The 16,996-nt window shown below is 37.5% G+C and overlaps 1 protein-coding gene and 1 pseudogene across 2 annotated transcripts in view; both read right to left on the minus strand.

Annotated features, from left to right (window-relative positions):
* Window positions 1–16,996, minus strand: part of RABGAP1 (RAB GTPase activating protein 1) — a 151,262-nt gene that overhangs the window by 37,244 nt on the left and 97,022 nt on the right. The gene's annotated exons all lie outside the window — the stretch shown is intronic.
* Window positions 9,460–9,560, minus strand: LOC119233099 (U6 spliceosomal RNA; annotated as a pseudogene).

The following is a 16,996-nucleotide window of genomic DNA, read 5'->3' on the forward strand; positions in this document are numbered from 1 at the left end:
AATCAGGAATGAACCTTATCAACTGAATAATTCAAATGCTTTGCCAGCTAAATATCTGAAACAAACCAAAAATGCTATTAAGGTTGACTCATTAGTTGCCTTCACACTGTGTAAAATGCAAGCAAGAGAAAAAAACTCTGCTAAGCGAGAACAGAGATTATATAGAAAGTACAGACTTTTGAGTCAGCTTAAAATGCAAAATAAAATCTTTCTGCAATTATCAAGAGAAATAACAAGGAAAGAGGACCTATACTAAAAATATATGCTAAGTTACTGTATGTTATGGGATTTCTTTTTCACCTAGGATTATCTGAGCTCAGTCATAATTTAACAAGCACATATAATGTGAAATAACAACACAAACACACAGACCCACAGGTGTTGCGACAGGAACTTTGTGAACACAATGAAGGATACAACAGTCAGGGAGCAGGTTTGCAAGGCAAAATTCTGTTACTTGAGCACAAGTTCTTATGCCATGTATTGAGAGCACATAAGCTAGTAAAAGCTGATCATGTGACAATGCTATGAGGAATAAAGTCTGCAGGGTGGGACAGGAATGGGGGACAAAGTTTTATGAGGGACAGGGAAGAGGACATCATAACCATGCGATCTGTGTATGGTCATTTGTGCCAGCCAAGTATTTGATGTCATCACAGGCAGTTACTCTGATACCACCATGGAGACAGTCACGTAATCAGGTCAACAGTGGCTTAGGTGCCCCGGGCCTGCCTTGTGATATGGGCTATACTCCGCAGGCAGTCAAGGAATGTTCTGTTTTGATTTGCAGATAGCAAATAGGTCACAGTAGCCCATGAGTGGCCAGGTAGTAGCCAGCTCTTAGGAGCCCACACACAGGCATACATTATTTGCTAGGAAACTAAGAAATCCTTATCACTAATAAATCTATAATTTTAAAAATCCATAATTATTTCATAAATAGCTCACATAATCAACAATGTACTATAAACAGTCCCAACTTCCCATTTGAATCCACAGTGTAAGGAATACCTCACTGTGAGCATCATCAGGAGACAAAACAGACTGGGCTATATTAAGGTTTAATTTTTTCTGCTTCTGAAATACAGCATTAAGAAGCATGCAAGCAGTGTAAGTATCTGAAAAGGAACTATATCAAGAACACAAGAAAATACGATGTAACAAAAGAGACAAAAATCCGAGCAGACATTTGATAAAGGAAAATATAAAAGTGGCAAATAAGCAAGTGAAAAGGCGCTGCCAAATAAGCCATAATAAATGGAATACTACACAACTGTGAAAAAGAGCAACTAGTGGCTCCAGGTACAAGATAGATGGACCCGGAGGTGCCTGATAAGTGAAATAAGTTAGGAAGAAAGATAGATATTGGATGGTTTCAGTCATCTATGGAATATAAATAACCAAGAAATATACACTGGCAAAATACAGTAGGAATAAATCTTGAACTCAGTGGAAGAATTTAATGGTTATCAGAGGGAACAAACTGGGGTAGGGGAGGGAAGTAGAGGGGTATTGGCACAGGTGGTATGGTGAAGGGTGAGTGGAACATACACATATGGAAAAGCAAAAAATGTAATCCCAAAATTAAAAAACAAATATTGTATATATAAAAATATACAATAAAGCCAGCCAAAATGATTATGTAGGGGAATCATTTCTTATGCAAGGAAAACAGGACTACTACCTCAAACACTCAAAAGGCAGTAAATCAATTAAATGAGGATCTGAAAAATCTGAATTATAATTTGAAAGACTGAAGAGGATACAAAAGCAGCATTAAGCAATTTTTGAAAGGATTTGAAACTCGGTGGATGGGGGGTGGAGGAGAAGAAGGGGGATTTGAAACACTAAAACAATGAGTAAGGTAAATTTTAGTGTGATAACACTTTGTAGAAATGATGAGCAGACATATTTTTGACTTACATTCGGAGTGCAGCTATAAGGAATTAGTCTGGGAAAAAAACTGCTAATTCTATTCTTGAATATGGCTCCATTTCTAGAGAGGATTCTAATTTTTTACATTCAGGAATTTCATGAAACAACAAAGCTCTGCAACACGCTAAGAATGGTAAGATTTGGGGTTGGGGGGAGGCAACTGGTTTTGGTTCCTTTGTTTATTCCAAGAAAAACAGCTGTAATTGCCTGAAGAAAACTAAAATGCCAGATGATTATGCAGATTTAGCATCTTACAAACTTTTTCTACTTAGAGTCAGAGAGCAAATACTTTTGTCTTTGTGGGTCATTCAGTGTCACAATTCCTCAAGTCTCCCTTTGTAGCATGAAAGTACTATAAGAACATATAAACAACATTTATGTATTACGATAAAACTTTATTTCCAAAAGCAAGAAGCATGCTGGATTTGTTCCCCCTCCCCCCAAGGGCACAGCTTGTCAAGCCCAGCTCAAAATATACAAAACATAGCAATCTGTCATGTCCAACATGAACAAAGCGAAGATTTTTGTAGTGATTTTAAATATACCGATATGCTATTGTTAATTAATTTCACACATTTTACCTGTAGAAGTTCACAAATAAGCTGCAGTAACTTGAAATATGTATATCTTTTAATGCATGCTTTTTTCCCATGTAGTGATGAATGTTAAAAATTTTTGGTGCATTTTATAAAAGTCAGTTCTCCAAAAGTCTGTATATTTCTATATCCAGAAAGTAGTAAAGGTTTAGAGGAGGCCCTGTAATTAGTGGTAGAGCCCCTACATTTCAAGCAGCAATACAGACAGCAGGACAGCTCAGAAATTACAGATGCACTCACTGAAACATATTAGATTGGCTTAAAAAAAAGACACCACCAAATATTGGTGAGGATATGAAATAACTGGACTCTAATTACTGCTACCGGACATGCACAGGGGGACCACCACTTTGGCAAATGGCACAACAATTTCTGATAAAGTTAAGCACACACTGTACCAAGACTTAGCAATTCTCCATCTAAATATTACACAGGACAGGAGAAATGAAAATGTATTTCAACAGAAGAAGACACGTACAAAAAATGTTCACAGTAACTTTAATTGTAATAGTCAAAAACTAGAAACCTCAAGAAAAAGATAAATTATGGTTGGTTCACATATTGGAATATATGTACTTCATACATATATTTACATATAAGATACACACATTGCTTGAAATACTTTTATTCAAAACTGCACTCTAAAATAGCAGCACTTTTAAAATTTATTCATTAAACAAATACTAAGAATTAACATCACACTAAAATCCAAATCTTTTAACTTTTCCCTTTTCCCACACCCCTGCCAGATGGCACTACCACTGTTCCCCAAACATAATCCAAAATCAATGATAGATCCTACTGCATTTTAAAAGGAAAACGCATAACTTTTTATTTGTATAATAAAAACATTGTCTTCTTATTAAATAATGCCTTTCTGCTTACTGATAATAATGGGAGGAAGTAAGAAAAAAGATAATTTCAGAGCTCTGAAGTAACTGTGGCTAATGTTTGCTTGGCATCTGCCCAGCTTTTACATAATTATTTTTATGTAACAAATTTATACTGCTTTGAAAATGAACTTTTATTAACTGCAAAACGTACGCATCTTTTTGTGTCATTTGACAATTAACTTATCCAATCAATTTCAAGACACAGCAACATGCCCCAGGACTGTAATGTAACTGACCATGCCACATCTCCACCGCAAGAGAGTTCAAGTTGCTCTGCTGCTTTTGCTGTGAACCAACCTGTACACTGGAGCCAAGAAAGCTTAAGACAGAAGAGACAGTTTCCACAATCACTCCATCTCCTCAAAGATCTAACATAACCCTTCTTTTTTGGGTTCTGAGTTACAATGCCAATTTGCCTTTCAGAAAAAATTGCACCAATTCTCTAACACAGAAATCACCCTGCTGTTTTGGAACACTCATCTGTTTTTCTTGCCCTTCTTCTAGTGAAGGATTGAACCTAAAGTTGCAAAAAACTGCACACAAAGTTCACTGACTTACTTCATTTCCCCTCCAGTGCCATCTGCTGAAATCACACATCTATCCCCTTGCTTTGATAACTGGGAGGGCCCAGAAACACCACCACCCAGTAGCAGTGAGCACCACCCAGTACCAGGATGTTGGTTTCTAAATATCAGTGTACCTGTTATTTACCAATGAAAGGAAGCAAGGCTTCTTGGAGAAATGGTTGATTCCAGGATTGGGGCAGGAAATATAAAGATGAGCCTGGAACATCCAGCAGTGCTGAGGAGTCGTGATTCCCTCCTCCCTGCCTCCCCCACCACAGAGAGCACAAGCCCCAAAAATGGAGCATGCCAAAGGCGCACAGGGGCCCAGTGAGAGATCCCAAGGCCAAAGCTGGAACTTTTTGATGAAAAAAATAAACGTAGTGTTAGATTGTAATCTGAAGTATAAAATAAATATCCAAGAGTTTATACTTACATAAATAAATGACTGAATAAATAAACAGGGGAAGAAGGACAAATCCGCCATGCAGAAGAACTTCAAATAACTTAGGCAGACACCCTGCCATGTTATGGAGGGAGCCCTTTCCTTTGTAGGTCGTGCATGGCCCTTTGGAAGAGTCTAGTATGGGGCTGCGGGTGGGGATGAGTAACTTAACAGTAAAGAACCTGGACAAAGTCACCCTAGTCAAATGATTAAGGTCAGCACCTGCAGTTATATCACAGTGACAGTACCTACACTTTGATGTAAACTGATGAAGATGGGCACTTGACCTATGCTGCTGCTTCACCCAAACTCATAATGTCATGAGAAAAATATCAGATATATTTCAGTTCAAGGACATTATACAAAATACCTGACCAATAATCCATACAACTGTCAAAAGTCACCAAAACAAGGAAAGTCTAAGCAACTATTAGTCAAGAGGGACATAAAGAAACAAGAAGACTAAATGTAATGTAGTACCCTCTTTGGATTACAGAAAAAGATCATTAGGCAAAAACTAAGGCAATCTAAATAAAGCATGGACTTCTATTAATAGCAATGTGTCACTATTGGTTCATTGAATGTAACAAATGTTCCATATTAAGGTAAGATGTTAATCGGGGAGGAGGCAGTGCAGGATATGTGCACCACCCTATGTCAGTTTCACATTATTTCTATAAATCTAAAAGTGTTCTTAACAATAAAATTTATTAAAAGAAAAAGGCATAACCTTCTTCCTATGCAATATGGAAATTTAAGCTTAGAAAGGTTAAACCCCACCCAAGTTCAAAGACCACTAACAATTGTACTTATCAGGTACTCCATTAAAATGCTGGTCTGAACTTTTGTAATAAAACTGGTGAGACAAACACTGTAGGCTGAGCAGTAATCAAATGCAAGCTCTGTTCCTGTGACTGCTTTCTGGGTGACTTTTTCTTTGGCCACGATTCCAAGTTCTGTAGTGTATGTATATGATAAACAATAGTGAGGCTCTGGACTCTGTTACTTTCTTAAATTTTAAGACTCTTCTAAGATAATCTGCACAGAGAAAAATCTAAGGAAATGGTAATATTTGTGCTGTTTTTGCCTTCCCATCTTGATTTTGAGAGTCATCTATTAGTTTAAGTCACAGTGGTAATCTTTCTGGACTATTTTTATATCTTGCTGTGAGAATTGGCCCACTGGGTAACTTCTCAGGATTAACAAGGTACTGGGAACTGGCGGAAACCCTTTGAATACACACCCTTTGTAAACTCGAGTTGAAAAATAGAAAGCTAAGAATGGCAGGAAGAAAAAGAAAGTACCCAAAGAAAATGCAGTGGAAGGCTGCCATGAGAAATAACAGCATAGGGAAGATTATTATTTCCAAAGTAGCTTGTTGTCTAAAGAAAAAGCTAGATTCTGAGACTGGTCTGGAAAGTGATATATGCTTTAATAAATGTATCAAAAAAATAATAATAAATGTATCATGTATAGCTTCAGAAAACCAAAACCTCACTCAGACTCATGATAACATATCTTATCTCTACAACATGCTTTATAGAAACAAAAGTTTTTGTTACATTTTGCTCTGAAAAAGTTATCTACAACTTGTCAAAAGTGATTTTGTAACTTAGTTTTTTAAGTCCCTAGGATAAAAATCCAAAAGGAAGAAAAACTGAAGGGATGCTATGCTTAAGAGTGAATGAGGACTGAAAACATCCCTGAGATAAAAATCATTATCTTTTAATTCCATCTAACTCGTCGTCATAAGTTAGTTTCTTAGGCTTTGGAAGAAGCAGAATTGCTTAAGTGAAAAGATAACACAAAAGAATTTTAAATCTATTTAAAAATAAATGTTCTTGTGCTGGGCAGGACCAAGAAGATTCTACAAAATCTGGAAATTTTATTTCCATCGGTCACACTAAATCACACAGCATTTCTAATTTGATAGAGTAAAAATGGTAATTAAGAAAAACAATAACAATTACTTTCTTTTAAACAATAACTTTGTCTTTTAAACAATAATTTTGTCTTTTAAACTCAAACACTAGACCTATCTTAAGTGATACTTTATAGGAATTTGGTAAAATAAAACAAGGTATGCACAGTGTTCTTATCCTGAGATTTAAAAACAGACTATGGTTACCATAAACTCCCTGCCACTATGTAAAATTTTGCATCTATTTTTCAAGAGTGTTCAGGATCTTAAGAGATTTACTGGAATGTTTCATGACAGCAGAGATCTCTATATGCTCACATGCCTCACCGTCCTTTAGAAGTGTGCCTGGCAATTAAGGATTTGTTGAACAAATCAATTCTTGAGGATATATGGCACACATAAAGGTTTAAAGTCACTTAGATTCTGTTAACAAATTCACCTTTATAGACTTAAAACTAATTATTTAAGCAGCAATTAAGAAGAGATAGGCTGGATCTGTGATCATTGCTCTAAGTAGCTTATATACAAATAGGTTATACAGATCGATTTATCTTAACCTTGTGAAACGGTTTATATTACTGCCCCCATTTGATACATGAGGAAAGAAGTTACATCACTTGGGTCAATAGTGAGGAGCTGGGATTAGAACTCAACTAATTTGGTTTGGTTTTCTAGCCCACATTTTTTTTTTTTTAATTATTAAATCAACACTAATTTACAATGCTGTATTAATTTAGGGGAATAGGTTCTTGCCTACATTCTTAACCCCACCCAAAAAAAATATGTTATAAAAGTGAAGACATTCTTATCAGTGGTGTGATTTAGAATTCATAACATATTTAAAATGTTTGTCTTCCAGGGCCTCCCCTGGTGGCGCAACGGTTGAGCGCTGGGCTGCAAAGCTGCCCGCAGCCTCTGCAGTGCCAGTTCGCTCCCCGCTCTGGCTCTGGTGAATTTTCTCACCCTCCCGCGCTTCTGACTATACCCAGTGCTTGTATAAATAAATAAATAAATCTTTAAAAAAAAGATTGTCTTCCAGACTCCTAATTAAAATCGCTATGACACAGACTCTGAAAATGTGTTTTCTTTATACTCACATGAAAAACTGAACGAAGGCTGTGCAATATTTATGAAAAAGCAGAAATAACTATGGCCCTAATAACATGTAGATGGAGACATATACAATGCTCTTAAACATAAAAGCAAAGTAAAAAAGATCTCACCATATGGTATTTCTGTGAGTTACAGATGACTTCCAGCATGTATCTTAATCATTTCTCATAAATAAAAATCTGTAATCTTTCAAATATTCTGGGTTTTATTCCTGGATTAGGGCTGACCAATAGATAGATGTATTTTTACATCAAAGTATCTTGGCCTCTCAAAGAACCATGTTGAAAAACTGTGTTATTGGCATGTTTTAAGATCCTGTGTTTGGGGCTTAGTGCTATGTAGGGGGATCTGCAACTTTAGACAGCATGCAAGTCAGAAACCAACTGTATATCATCAATATCATGATTAACCAAATAAAATCATAAGGAAGATAAATGAGGTAGCAAAAAAATTGACAGACAAAAAATAAACGGTACAATAAGAGTGTTCTTTTTTTTAAAACCCATGAATCATGTTAACCCAAACACTCTAGGGCTTTTCCAATTATCTTTTATTCTTTCGAAATCATTTCTCAGAGGCAAAAATCCATTTGGGCTCCTCTGTTATAATTGTCTAATTTAAAGGAGCTCTTCTATTTCAAGACAGCCAACTGACTATACCAACCTCAAATGCCATGAATCCTTTACTCTTCTCTTCCCACCCAATAAAAAAAAAAAAAAAAACCTAGCCTAAATACACACAACAAAATGACAACTGTGTACTACAATTGATGAACTGCCACACACTTTTCATTACAGAAAGCAGACTCAGAAATGGGGTTCCAGCAAAGTTTGCCAAGTAAGCGCCTCTCACTATAATACATACTTTAACACTATGTTAGTGGAACAGTTGTGTACTTATACTGAATCCATAGCCTACAGTGTAATAGGAAAGCAGATGACTTCTTTAGAAGGGATAGCTTTTTAATAAAATAATGTACTGCTGCTATCACATTGTTTCAATCCAAATATGGCATTATAGTACCATTCTAAAAATAAATCTAAGTCCCATGTGATATGCAGTCTTTTAGCTATGTTCATTTCCTTTTAGGGCTTAAGTTTCCCACAGGAAAATTATTCAACGTTTGGCAAAAATGTTCCAAATCATGTATAGATAAGGCGTAAATGCTAACTCCACTGTCAACCTTTTCCTGTGTTGCTATTGTTGTTTTTCCTTCACAGAGATCCATCAACAAGAGGCCCAAGAAGCAGGAAATAATCAAGAACTGTACCTGACAAAGTGGACATAAAAAGTGTCACCTTGAGTAAAAAGGTGGTGAGGGAGGCAATTTATTTGTCAGCTACATTTAAAAACACAACATTATCATATACAAAGTCATATTCCAAACAAATGTTTTGAGTAACTATGAAGATTTGCAACACATATTTCAAAGTATTATTTATATTGAGAAAAACTGCACGTCAAATACTTTCTAAGTACATCTTAATACAGGTCAATACAGATTGTTTTGTTTTGATGTATTATTTAAAGATTTTATAAAGAATTATATACTAAGAATAAAATCTCAAAATCACCCACTCATAATATACCATACACGCATAATTCACATTCCTCAAGTTATATTTTCTATAACCAAACCAGTCAAATTACAACTTTGATGATGATGTATGAATGCTTTACAATGTTTAACAAATACTCAGTTCCACCTAAAAAAAAGCTGGTGTCTTCTGAAAATGACGAGTCTTAGTCAAGATTTAAGTGGGCCTACTTAATAGCAAAAATACAAGACAGCTATAAGATGCCTAGCTATATTAAAATATAGCTTCATACTAACGGTTTCCTGCTCTTCTAACAGTGAAACATTAAGTGGGAATCTGCATTTGTACAACGTGAAATGCAGAACTGCACTGTGGACGCCATAGGAGACCCGCCTTCATAAACATATTCACACATGGCAGGTTGTGGTCTGGCCTCAATGTTTGTTTTGTTTTTTCAAAATACGGAACTCAATGAATTTGTCTGTCATCCTTGTGTAGGGGCCATGCTAAGCTTCTCTGTTTCACTCTAATTTTGGTGTATATGCTGCCAAAGCACATTTAATTATATAACTCTGCATAACTTTGAGACATAAATGATGTCTCTGTGAACCCTAATATATAAGAAAAATCATGTTTAAGACTTTAGCTTTTTTTTACTGGAGAACCAATCTTAAGAAACAAAGTTAGGGCCTCCCTAGTGGCATAGGCCGTTGAGCGCAGCGCTGTGAAGCTGTCTGTAGCCTCTGCAGTGCTGGTTCCCACCGGCTGCGGAGCAACCCACATGGCATGGCAGACCTCTCGCGCCGCTGCTCCCCTCAGCAATGTATTTCAGTCAGTCTGCCTGTTCTGTTCCCGGCTCTGTCTCGGTGAATCCTCTCACCCTCCCACACATCTGGCCTGTACCCCGGTTCTTGTATAAATAAATAAATCTTTAAAAAACAAAAGTAATAGCTTATTAAAAAAAAAAAAACAAAGTTACCTTATTTCATTAATGTAAAAAAGCCATAATTACTTAGATATTTTACTATTAAAGCTTCAAATTCATCAGCACATAGTAAAACTAAACAAAAGTCTATAGTATCTATGGAGTAATGCTACTTACCATATAGGCAGTAAAAATGTTCCTGGAAGTTACTTAATTAAGGTTTAAATTTTGAAAGTTTTAAAATAAACTTTAAAAGGTATTGGAGAAGCAGTGATTTTCAATTTTATTTAAGCAAAGATTTTATCCTCCACTATCACTAGTGGTACAAATACCATAAATACCAATGATGGCATTCTAGAACCTCACATTTCATATAGTTTTGCTTCCCCTAACATCTCTCAGGTGGTTGTGCTTGATCAAGAGCACTTTCTAATGGTGATTCTGTATGGAGCTTGTCCTCTGCCACCATGCACAAGTCTACACACTTATAAAGGCAATATCTACCAAGGGCCAGAGATTACAAAAGCCATGCATTTTTTATTACCTTCCCCTTCATCTCAGAGAAAAAAGTGATCCAAAAGTACAGTTATCATAGCAACAGCTACAATCGAAGAGCTTTACAGTTCTTATAACCTGCTTCTGATCTTGAGCTGACTCCTATAATCCTCACTTAAAGATGAGTGTCGTCCTCATTTTCAGACAAATTTAGACCACCTAATAAACTGACAGAACTGGGGTCTTTATGCCCAGTGATCTCTAGGTCACTACACACCCCATCATGCTGTTAATAATGTGTGGTGTGAACAGAATCTAAGTGGGAATGGTTTCAATTCCCACACATATCAGGTCATGAAGACAGGGAACTTTTAAAAGCGAAAAAGCCTTGAGTCAGAGTCTGTTCCCCAAGGAGCAATGAAAACAGAGACCCACAAATGGCCTTATTATTTTTTTTTTTTTTGTCTACCTATAAAGAAATGGCTTTGGCAGTGGGGATTTCCCCAGCCTTTCTGGAAGAAATTTCAATAAATCATGCTGTCTACATGCTGTAACTTTTGCTTTCTCCCTAAAATAGCCTTACTAGTATTTGTTGAAAACTGACAGACACAAAATTTAAAGTTTTAAGCTAAAAAGATTCCGATTTTGTTCAAAGCCAATATAATCTTTTTGTAACAGACCAATAAATCTTTCATTAAGTGACTACAACTGATATTAACATAGAGATGCATCTTTAACTTTGCAAAGGGCTTTCTCTTGCCACATGTCATGTGATATTTGTAGGTCACTTTATTAGGGTCTTTTGTATAATGATCCTTTGGGTTCCTTTAATCCTGTCTCCAGCTGGATAGCTGAAGTCACTCTCATTCAAGGAGAAATCCCAGAGCCTCACCTATGCATATACTGCCTTTTAAGGAATCCACCTACCAGGTGCCTCCTCAGCTATGTGTACCACATAGCACTTTCTATTCCTCTCATGATCTCATGTCTTGTATTACAGGAACTTACGTTCCAGTAGGGGACATACTGTGTACTCCTCAAATACACACACGTTTGTTTTCATGTATTCCTTCCCATAATATCCAAGAAGATGCTTTCTAGTATCTGCTGTCTTCACTGTGTATAAAACAAAATTTAAAAATCTAGAAAGATCCAAACTGATAATAAGGGTGATGTGGCAGATTACAAATGAGAAAGGTCTTCCTTTTTGGAAATGGCCCTGGAACTCGGTTTCCACAATAATGAAAGAGGGGCAATACTGCCTTCACCTTTCTTCCCAGGAGTACAAAACAAGGGGAACAGGCACCTGCTTTGTAAAGGGCCCATTGGTCACATCAGGCCTCAGCTGTCCTTCAGCACATGCTCCAACCTACACTTCAGGTTTCCCTCTTCTCCTAAAATCAGTCCTTTCTGTCTACAGCCATACCTCCCCGAACACGCGGTCTCTCATATAAAATTTGTCTTTTTCCAAATGTGTTCTATGCTTTCATAAAAAAGCACAGACCACATAATTGTAAAGGTCCAACCATACAAAACTTAGAGTGAAAGACAGCAGACCCTCCTCCTTCCTCCCACTCTGCTCTTCAGAAGCAATCATCTCCACCATTCCTTAAAAGCTGTTTGCTTTTTCTTCGTATACCTGAACAAAATGCTTAAATTGCTATTTTCTGGGTTTTCCTGACTTCCTGGTACAGGAGGCTACCACAGATCTGTTATAACCCCCAACCCACACACATAACTCCTTTGCTTCATCCTGCCTCTCAACATAGTTTTGTTACAATTTTTGGTTAAACCAATACTGTTCATAGCTGAATGATAAAGAACGTGATGATTATATTTCCTTCTTTAACTTTCTATTTTTTCAGAAGTTATTAATTGCCCTTTTCTCTTTGCCTCAGTAACCTACATATCTATCACCACTCTTCTACACTCTGACGGAACTGGAAATTTCTCTCGGTTCCTAAAGATCTATCTTCTCACATCCTCCTGCCTTCAGCTCCAATTTGGATGAGTTGCCTTCTGGGATGGGTACGCAGATGGATTCCCCCTTCACCGTGGGATTCTCTGTACTTTTCTCTTATTGGAGTTCTTCTTAACTGGGCTCTCCATTTACCCTTTTCTTGGTTTCCTCCTTAAATAACTTCTAGAGAAAGGATGTAAGACAGGAAACAGCCTGAAACCTGGCATATATCAAATTAAGTTTATTCTACTCTCATGCTTGAATGAAAGCTTGATGGCGCTCATAGAAGTCTAGGTCAAAAACCACTCCTCAAAAAGTCCCATGCACTTCATGCCTGTACCTAGGGTCCCACTTTCCCTTCCCTGCTTCAGATCCAGATGTTCTGGGAATTTTCTTTATCCCCAGTGGTTTGCAATTTTATAATGATTCGCCGCCATAGTCTTTTTATTATATTATGTTGGTCCTTTTCATTAGAGAAATGCATATCCTTCAGTTCTGGAAGTTTTTCCTTTGATAATTCTTTGAGAACGTCCACCTTTCTTTTTTCTGTTTCTGAAAATCATGTTAGATAGTGGACCTCCTTGATTAAATCCTAATTGTCTTGCTTTTTATCTATTTTGTTTGTTTTACTATCTGTCCTACTATAATTTTATCTTCTAACCTTTTTGATTATAAATTATATCTAAGAGCTCTTTATTATTCTTAGTTACAATTGGATTAAAAACAAAACATTTCTTCTAGACTTTCATTGTTTCAATTTCCTCTGAATTTTTTTTCCTATGGGCTCTGCATTTTCTGTGAGATCTTTCTCAAAAGATCCCTGGGCTGGCTGTTAATATGAAGAGAGTAAAAACCTAACTGGAAGCTCTGTATGCAGGGGCAGGATTTGTTGGCGGATGGATGTCAACTTAAACTGACTGAGTAGGGAATGTGACCGTTCACCATCAGTCCCCAGACCAGACTCCTCTGAATCTCCTTAGAAAGTTTATGTCTGACTGCACACATTCTGGGACTACTGTGGGATGAGACCCATTATTTAATATGCAGGCTTTGTTTTGACACTCAAGTTTTCAATAAGGCACCTTAGTCCCATCCTCAGTTATACAAAGCAGCCAGTTTTTGTGGTTCAGCCTCTCCAAAACGTAAAGCTCTCATCTTTAGAGATGGTGAAAAACCAGTTGCCTGCCTGGGCTAGCTTGGGTGGGGTGGGGTAGAGATGTGGCAGGGTGGGTGACTGTAGCTAATGTTTCTTTCTGCTTTCTAACAATTCTTCAGCTTCCAGCTTCATATTACTTACTCTCTGCCTGTAGAAGTAGCTCAGACTCCAATTCTCAAGTATTTACTAGGCTCTACAGGCAAATGCTTTTTGTTCCTCCAGCAACTTGACATTAGGATTCAGCTATGTGGATTCTGCTGAGTCAATTACCACTTGTCCACTGGGTTTCTTCTATATTCCAAAGTTCTGCTGGCTTCATTTATCTATCATCTCTGCTCCAATTCTCTTTGTTCATCTGTATTACCCCTTTGCTTGGCTTTTCAGTCAAGTGACAGAAATTCTATATTCATTCTGCTATAGTTAGCAGAAGTCTAGGAGTTAGCTTATATATAGTGATAAAAGTTTCTTAATCTCTCTAAGCTTAAATTTCCTAACCTGTTAAGAAGGGTTAATAAAAATCCCTACCTGACAGGTTTCTGTGAGAATTAAACAAAGAATGTAAGCTTTTGAGTCACAAGGCCTGGGTTTGAATCCTAGAGTTCCTACTTATGAACTGTGACTCTGACAACTCTCATCTCAGTCTCCTCATGTGTACAATGGAGTTAACAAGTCACTACACCATACAGTGTGGGAAGGATTAAATAAGACAAAATTCTCCTAAAACTTACGAAGCTTGAATTAGCATATTGTTGCTCACAATGCTTCTAATACCTATGATTATACACATACACACAGACCTCATTTCAGTCTATTTAAATCTTATTAATTCAGAGTCTGGCTCAGTGAAGCCAGACTCAGTGGCTCTAATTCCTCTGCAAAAGTAGCATGGCATAATAGGAAAGCAGAATGAATGAGTAGGAAGTCTGGATATTATCATAAATAGATGGATGGCCACTGGACTGGTTTCCTGCTGTATAAGAATCAGATCAAATGATGGCTCTCAAATGTCTTTCTCCTTTGTTAGACAAGATTTGATATTCAATATATTCAATGTTTCCATGTAAACTGACTGGTACTGTTAATTTTTACAGGTATTTTCATGTCTGCTGTTTTTCCAACTAGACATGTATACAGACATTACATGAAAATTGTAAGTCATTTCCCAAACATAAAAGAATAAGGTCATCCTTTGATTATTAAATCATAAGACAATATATTTTATGGTAAAAGGTAAGATCAGTATTACAAAGTCACCCCATGAAGAAAAAGAATGAATATCAGACTTGGAAAACTACTCAGACAAGGTTTTTACTAAAAGAAATAACAAAAATCAACTTAACTATAGAAATAATATGTCAATTAGAAGGCAAGCTGATGAGTGCTGAAGCAGGGATGATTTCAACTTTTATTATGATCCCAATGGCCAGGTTTTCTGATTGTGGAGATGGAGCACTGGTCTTCATCTAGTACCAGTAATGGTTTACATTATAGAACCATATCCTTCCCAAGATTACACCTTCGCCAAGGAATATTCTGAATAAGGTTTGACTTCCCATGAAGATCTGCCAATAAGGAAAGGCTACTCCCTATTTCTAACATCTATTTCTATTTTTTTTTAATGACTTTTTTTAAATTAATTAATTAATTTATTTATACAAGCACTGGGTACAGTCAGAAGCGCGGGAGGGTGAGAGAATTCACCAGAGCCAGAGCGGGGAGCAGAGCAGGCAGAAGGACCGAAGTACACTGCTGAGGGGAGCAGCGGGCGGCAGGAGAGGTCTGCGCGCCATGTGGGACCCTCCTCTGGTGGCCGGGGAGCAGCCGGGGATCGAACCGGCGCTGCGGAGACTGCGGTCAGCTTTGCAACCCAGCGCTCAACCGCTGCGCCACCGGGGAGGCCCTAACATCTATTTCTTATTTTAAACTAATAAACTGACACTATGATGTTGTACACTGGCATCATGAGAGCTCACCCCAAGAAAAAGATCCACAATACCAACCATCCCACCACTTGGCCTTGGCAAATTCCTCCAGCCATCACTCTATGAGGTTTCAGAAAAGACAGTCACAGAATTTTTCCATATGAAACACCTAAAAACGACAAAGTTCTACAAGAAAGGAATATCGTGGGCCTCCCAAGTGGTGCAGCGGTTGAGCGCTGGGTTGCGAAGCTGCCCGCGGCCTCTGCGGCGCCGGTTCGATCCCCGGCTGCTCCCCGGCCACCGGAGGAGGGTCCCACATGGCGCGCAGACCTCTCCTGCCGCCCGCTGCTCCCCTCAGCAGTGTACTTTGGTCCTTCTGCCTGCTCTGTTCTCCGCTCTGGCTCTGGTGAATTCTCTCACCCTCCCGCGCTTCTGACTGTACCCAGTGCATGTATAAACAAAAACAAACAAATAAAGAAAGAAAGAAAACATGCCTCTATATAAAAAAAAAAAAATTTAAAAAAAAAAAGAAAAAAAAAGAAAGGAATATCGTGATCCTTCTCTCCAGCCCTCTCTGAAGCCAGCTAACCCCACTGTCTGATATACAGCAGGGCGAGCAGTATAAGTGCTTCATCATTACATCTTAAACTTTCCCTAAAAACCACTGCTATTACATAAATGCAATTCCCCACACCCTCAAATACAGAGCATGTTAAAAGAAAGGAAGATGGAGTTAGAAAACTGCTCAAGACTAAATAAATGGGAGACAAAGCAGAAACAGAGAGGTAGAACGATTTAATCAAACTAGTCTGTCACTCCTCTTTCCTTAGAAAGGATCATTCATTCATTCAGTCTGTAAAACTTCTGCTCTAAGCCAGTGTTAGATTCTTGAGATAAAGATATGAAGAGATCCTGTCCCTGTCTTCAGAGTTTGCAGACAAGTATGGGATGCAAGTAAAGCAGTTAAAATGAACAACTTACGTTTTACTGTCGTTTTAGAAAGGTGAGGCTTTATCATGCCTCTTTTCTCAAATTTGGGACTGCTCAGTAGCATGAAATTGCCACCCGGCATTGAGCTGCAAAGATCTGAATGTGGGATAAGGTCACATCATTATGTATGACTTCCTGAGAGGTAAAACCATGGCAGATACAATAGTAGAGCCAGTATCTTCGTTGTACAAGGTGGGTAGGGTAATAAGACAGAATGTTAACAGTCAACAGAAAAGAACTTTTACATCTGTTATCTAATTCAATCCCCTAAGAAGGAAAAAGGGCTGGTAGTCTCCTTTTATAGAAGAATTAAGCATTTAGAGAAGTTACTTGCCCTTACTAGTTAATTAGTAACAGAAACCTAAATTTCTGATTTGCAATTTAAACATCATTTTAATCATTTCCTGATACCCTCTCCCCTAAATTTTGAGGAAAGTCAAGCAGCTAATTTAGAGCCTTGAGACATGTCTAGAGTATCCCCAGATTAATATGTTACAAATATATCAATAACATGTACATTTAATAGAAAAGATTTGGTTTTTCT

This window comes from Talpa occidentalis, unplaced genomic scaffold, assembly GCF_014898055.3.
Source record: "Talpa occidentalis isolate TD23 unplaced genomic scaffold, MPIMG_talOcc4v2.1 talOcc4.7, whole genome shotgun sequence".
In the NCBI taxonomy this organism is placed as follows: domain Eukaryota; kingdom Metazoa; phylum Chordata; class Mammalia; order Eulipotyphla; family Talpidae; genus Talpa; species Talpa occidentalis.